This window comes from Limulus polyphemus, unplaced genomic scaffold (assembly GCF_000517525.1).
Source record: "Limulus polyphemus unplaced genomic scaffold, Limulus_polyphemus-2.1.2 Scaffold2838, whole genome shotgun sequence".
NCBI lineage: Eukaryota > Metazoa > Arthropoda > Merostomata > Xiphosura > Limulidae > Limulus > Limulus polyphemus.
The window spans coordinates 1,464-7,615 of NW_013668448.1; positions in this window are offsets into that span (position 1 = coordinate 1,464).

Consider the following 6,152-nt stretch of genomic DNA (forward strand, 5'->3'; position numbering starts at 1 on the left):
ACTAACAACGAAACACTTCTTGACAACTGTCAAACTCATGAACATTCAAAGTGACTCCGTGAAATGTATTTTGTGTCAGTTTGTAAAATTTTATATGTGTGTAATAAAATGTGATTTGTGGATGCTTATAAAATAGATGTGATTGATGAATAAATTATTTTACATGAAACAAACAAAACAGTTTGAAGTTATCTTTATTGAACTGTTATCTATCATAACTATTATTATACGGTGTACCAGTTTGCTACATTATCTGACTACCTATACAGTATATAAACCATCATGCTCAACCCCTGGGAATAGCAACTGGCACAGCTTGAACTCGGTCGTTCATTATCTGGTTATTGATTCTTTGAATACTGACTTCCTGTCAGATGTGACTTTTTTATCATGACAGATTGGTCGGTCGTATCTAAGAGGGATTACTGGACTTTATTTTGCTATTAAGTAAATGGTGGAAAAAAGTGAAAGTAATTTTCCTGTAAGTCAGTCAAAGTTGATGCATTCCACACTGTAGTATTATATATTAAGTGAGTTATGTCTCCTGGTTCTGTATCTGCATGTGGTATATTCACTAGTGGATAGTTTATGTCGTGCTGAATGAAAATGTGATGTATTTGCTGTTTACAGAGTCAGATAGATATGTCAATGTGCACAGTTAATGTATTTTGTAAGAAAGTGAGTTTTGGTGAAATATCTGGTAAGACCCATGTTTGGGAGAGTCACATGTTTTTTCTACATATATATATATATATATATATATATATATATATTTAACATGTAAATGCACGAAGAAAGTTTTGAAATGCCTGAGGTTGGAATTGCTTTTTACTTTCAGCGATGAGATAAGTACAGCTATTAGTTTATATCACATTGTAAGAGCATGTGATGAGCTCCAGTGTTTTTATTGATGTTCAAGAATATGTTCAGTGAAACTGAATTATTCCTAAGTCTGTGACTGTCTGGCGAAGTGAAAAACTGTTGTGTCAAGCCTGATACCATACTGAAGATATGAAGTTGCTCTCCATTTATGTCTGGTGTAATAAAATAAGTGAAATTTCTTGAGCTGGCAGTTTTACAGTTATAACACATTACTGTGAACTGTTTGTGTAGCTTGAGGTATGGTTGGTATTACATTGTTTTATTAAGTTGTACTAAGCTTAAATACAGACGCAGGATAGTAGTGAAATGCAAGTCCTTATACTTTGCCAAACATAGGATCAGAAACAACTTGTGAAGTTACTAATCATATTCCATGTCAATTAAGGGAGCTTTTCCCTTCAATGTTCTTCTCACAATGCCAGTGAAACTAGGATTCTGTGATATGTAACCAAACACTGGTGGACATTCTGCATCATGACTTCAAGATTATTGTCAGCTGGCTGATGGTCATTGCTTCAATGCAGGTTACAGTCCAGCCTAGAGGCTAGCAGTCTTGTTACTCACTGTAAGAGTCCTGAAGATGTTGAGTCATGTAGTCTTTACTGTTGAGCATATGAATGCATACTGCTGACGAATAATTTTTTCTTTTCAATGTCACAGTTTTTTTACTCTATCTGCTTAGAGATTCTTGAAATGATTTAATTATAAACGGCCATGTTACAACACATAACCCTATGTTAGCTGCTAAGAGGCTGGTTTTTTCACTATGAGACATTGGAACCACCTAAACCACCTAGAGAGGATACAGTATCCACCTAAGGACTGAGAAAATCACTACTGAGGGTGCAACAACAGAGTAAAAACCTACATTTATAAAAAAATGTGAGAAAGTGCACCCAAACACATAATGAAATCAAAGAGATGACTACATTATAGAGCTTGAAAGCTGAAGGTATTGATCAACTACATGAAACTTTTTCATATTTGCTATATGATTGGTAACTGTGGCTTGGAGATAAGTGCTGCCTTATCCTGAGATTCTGTTTATTATTAAAACTTTCTTTCAATAGATTCTCAAGTAAAGTCATTAAGGATTAGATTTTAGTTATTGCTTGGTTAAAAGTATTCTTAGATTTCTTAAGAATAATTAGGGTTATGGGCAAATTAATCAATTATTTGATATAATACATTACATATAAACAACAATGACATTAATTAGCATTTTGTAAACTAATCAATTAATTGAAGTTACAGTTAATTGATTTATGTCACGAAAATAATGAACTAACCAAAATTATTGTTTCTGATTATTACTGTGTCCAGTTATTCCAACAATGGACGAAATTGATTATCATGAAAACAATCGACCAATCAAAATTACAATTGAATTTATTAATCTGAAAATAACTCATCAAAATTAGTTGTTATAGTTATTTACTGTTTCAACTATTTTAACTCTCTAAGTAATTTAAATATTTCCATTATGTTCATTTGTTATTAAGCACAAAGCTACATAACTGGGAGAGGGATAGTGCCTCATGACTGTAGGATCTTGGGTTTGATACCAATTGTTGCAAAACTTGCTTGCCATGTCTATGTTATGAAAAAGCTATTGATGTTATCTGCCATTGTCACTAATTTTGAACTGTTGACTAGAGAGAAGGTAACTGGCTGGTGGCATCTGCTGCCAATTCTATGGCTACTTAAGTGTTAAATAAAGCATAAATTATTATTTTTTAATATTGTGTTATGTTTCTAAGTTATAATTGAACAACTGTATTATTAATGTTGTGTAAACATGAACAGATTTTGGAAAGGGGGTTCTAGGGGGCTTAGATCCCTATTTTTTCAGGAATTACTAACTGTATTCTCAAATGTTCTATAAGCAGGAATGGATTGAGAGAAGATATCCACTCTTTTTTTCGGTATTAATACCTGTATTATTTAATGTTGCATATGTAGATGCAAATCTGTATGGGCCTGAACCCATACATTTTTCTTCAGAAATGAATATAAAGAAACAGCCTGATGCCTTACACTACAATATAGTATTAAAAAAGAAACATTATGAGGTTTTCTGAAACTAACACATCTGAAGTCTACAACAATCCAGTTAAGGCCTCAACTAATAACTGATTGTTTCTAAGCTAATACAACAACATGAATGCCATTTAAATGTTGCCATGGTGAATTCTCAAGTCTTGGCATTTTTTAGACATGTTAGTAATGTGTCTAAACTTTAGAGATTTGTTTTCATTAAAGTTAACATTGTTTAATACACCTGCAGCTTCTATAGAATAGCCTTTTTACAGATCGATTTTCATTGTTAAGTTAAAATTCCAATTCGATGACGAGGAATCCACTTTGAGACTAATAATGCTTTTGTACATTTGCTGTTATGTTAAACTTATATTAAAGTTTTTCTTCATTACCCATTCAAGCCGTCTCCTCTTTCTTCTTCAGGGGCAACAGGGAAAGCGCTCGGGTTATAGGGTTTTTATCATTTTGTATCAAGACTTATTGAACCTACGTGTTTTTCTGACATTATGAATGCATCAAGTCCTACTGATGTCACTCCAATGAAATCGTGCACTGATCGACTAACTAAGTAGTCATCGAGTCCTAATGATGTCTCTGTAATGAACTCGTGCCTTTAATCTGCTTAAACGAGACTTTACAATCCACAGGAGCTTGTTACAATGAAAATTAAACACGATAGAAGTAGTTCCAAGGGCAACGTAGGATCACGATGAGGGCGCTGACTTGGGGTTTAACTTTGGAGTCTGTTTTAAACGCCCGACAGTGCGAGTTTCTCCACTACCATGAAGGGTTCTGTAGAGACGATTATTCAAAATTTTCAACCTTTGGTTCTAAGTCGTTTGTTCTCCGATTTGATAGTGGCAAGTCTACGGACTTACGACGCTAAAATCGGGGGTTCGATTCCCCGCGTTGGACAAAGCAGATAACCCAATGTGACTTTGCTGTAAAAGAAACAAACAGACTAAACTGTTTCAAAATCCCGCTTTTCGAATTCCTATCATCGGAAAGGACATATATTTATCCAGTCATAAGAGTACCCATAGCAGCATTGCACCGTCTTGTATATTAACTTCATTCCAGTAACTTGCATCGTTTAATTGTTGTATTGTTTTTGTCGTACTGTGCGTTTTATTAGTGACCTTCTAACGACAGTACAAGGAAACGGTAAAGCTAGTCCGCTTTGCAATAAAACATTTAATAGTTTTATTAATAACAACTTTTGTAGTACCTGAACTTTGAATGAGAAGTTTGTACAACAGTCTTGATTAGGTAATAATAGATAAACTTGTCTGTGTTTTAAGAACTCGTAATTTTCCACTTTTCCAGAGGAAGTAATACTAGCAGAGGAAAGGACTACAGAAGAAGAGAAGTTACACATTATTGAAGGTGAGGCTTGGCGTTTGTTTGAATATTATATTGTGATTGTATATGTAAGGATCGAAACTATCCTCATGTGGATTATTTGTTTTAGAAGTTTCTGACGATCGGGCCTGACATGGTCTGGTGGTTAGTGCAGTCGACTCGCAATCTGCGGGTTCGAATCCTCGTCACCGAATATGCTCCCCTTTTCAGCCGTTGCACGTTATAATGTGACGATCAATCACACTATTCGTTGGTAAAAGAGTAGCTCAGGAGTTGGCGGTAAGTGGTGTTGACTAGCTGCCTTCCCTCTAGTCTATCACTGCTAAATAAGGGACGGCTTGCTCAGATAGCCCTATAGTAGCTTTGCGTGAACTTGAAAAACAAACAATTCTGATGACCAAGCGAGTCCTGAACTCGTATTTTTACTGCAGTGTGTGTGTACTTTAACGTGAATTTTAAACTGATTTTAAGGTTTTAATATGTTAAAATTATCTATGGATTCCAAGCTTCCTCGTGATTTTAATATGGACATTTTTCTGGACTATTTATGTACCAAAATGGTGCCCCCTAGTGGCTCAGCAGTAAGTCTGTGGGTTTATGACGCCAAAAATAGAGTTTCGATACATGTGGTGGGACAGAACAAATAGCATGTTGTGTAACTTTGTACTTAATAACAAACAAACAAAGCAAAGATATAATAATGGCTGGGGACGGCTTGAATGGGTAATGAAGAAAAACTTTAATACCTGATGATGACAAAAACCTTGTCGAAACGTCCATCTACATACACATAACTGGTAATGAAACCCAGTAAAGCCTCACTGAATTGAATAATGAACTAAACATTCGATATTTCTTGTTAGTTGGATCATAATTTAACTCGTTCAAAAATTCCGAAGAATGTTGTTCATTAAGTGACTACTTTATGAGAACCTCTACTTAGTAAGACTGAACGTGATGACAAGTGAAGATCAAAACGTTTGATACGGGGTTTCTGATTGGTCAGTTTAATCAACCTGAAGCAATCATAGTGAGCGTTATTTAATGAGGAGTGTTATACTAATTTTACTTTTGATACAGAATTTCTGATTGGCGAGTTTAATCAACCTGAAGCAATCATTGTGAGCGTTATTTATAAGGAGTGTTATACTAATTTCAATTATGATACGGAGTTTCTGATTGGTCAGTTTAATCGCTGTGAAGCAATCATAGTGAGCGTTATTTTATAAGGTATGTTATACTAATTTCAACGTCAGAAACGTCCACAGATGTTCGAAAATTTACTTAGCTACGTTTCACACATCACAAGTAACTAAAAATGTCAATATATTTTGTTGGACTTTACTATTTAGTTTAAGTTTTGATAACATTTAATTCTCTAGGTGTGTGTGTGTGTGTTGGGGGTTCGATGAACTCTTCGTACCTCACGTGACTCAGTCTCTGCAGCAGGATTGTTTAGTAAGACTCACAGGATGGTTTAGTAAGGCTGACAGGATGGTTTAGTAAGACTGATTCGTACACATTCCAAGTAGCACTAGACTCAATGTTGCCTTTCTGCTGCAAGCAATCGGTTTTTTGTTTTTGTTTTTTCGCTAAGCCACGTGTAAACATATTGTAGAAAAAGTCTATATTCAATAAAGTGATAAATTAACACTGTAACTTGTGTACGTTTTGTGCTTTAGTTTAGTTAGGGCTAAACTTTACCGTACTTAATACTATCAATAAATAAAGTTACAATGTTATTCTACGACCTAATGTAATTTTTTTATAAACTTTGATAAGCTTTTAATATGTTGTTGTACAAAATGTTTACTAAAATATATTTGCATCTGCCTTTTGTTTACATTCGTTGAACTGACGTGCGCGCA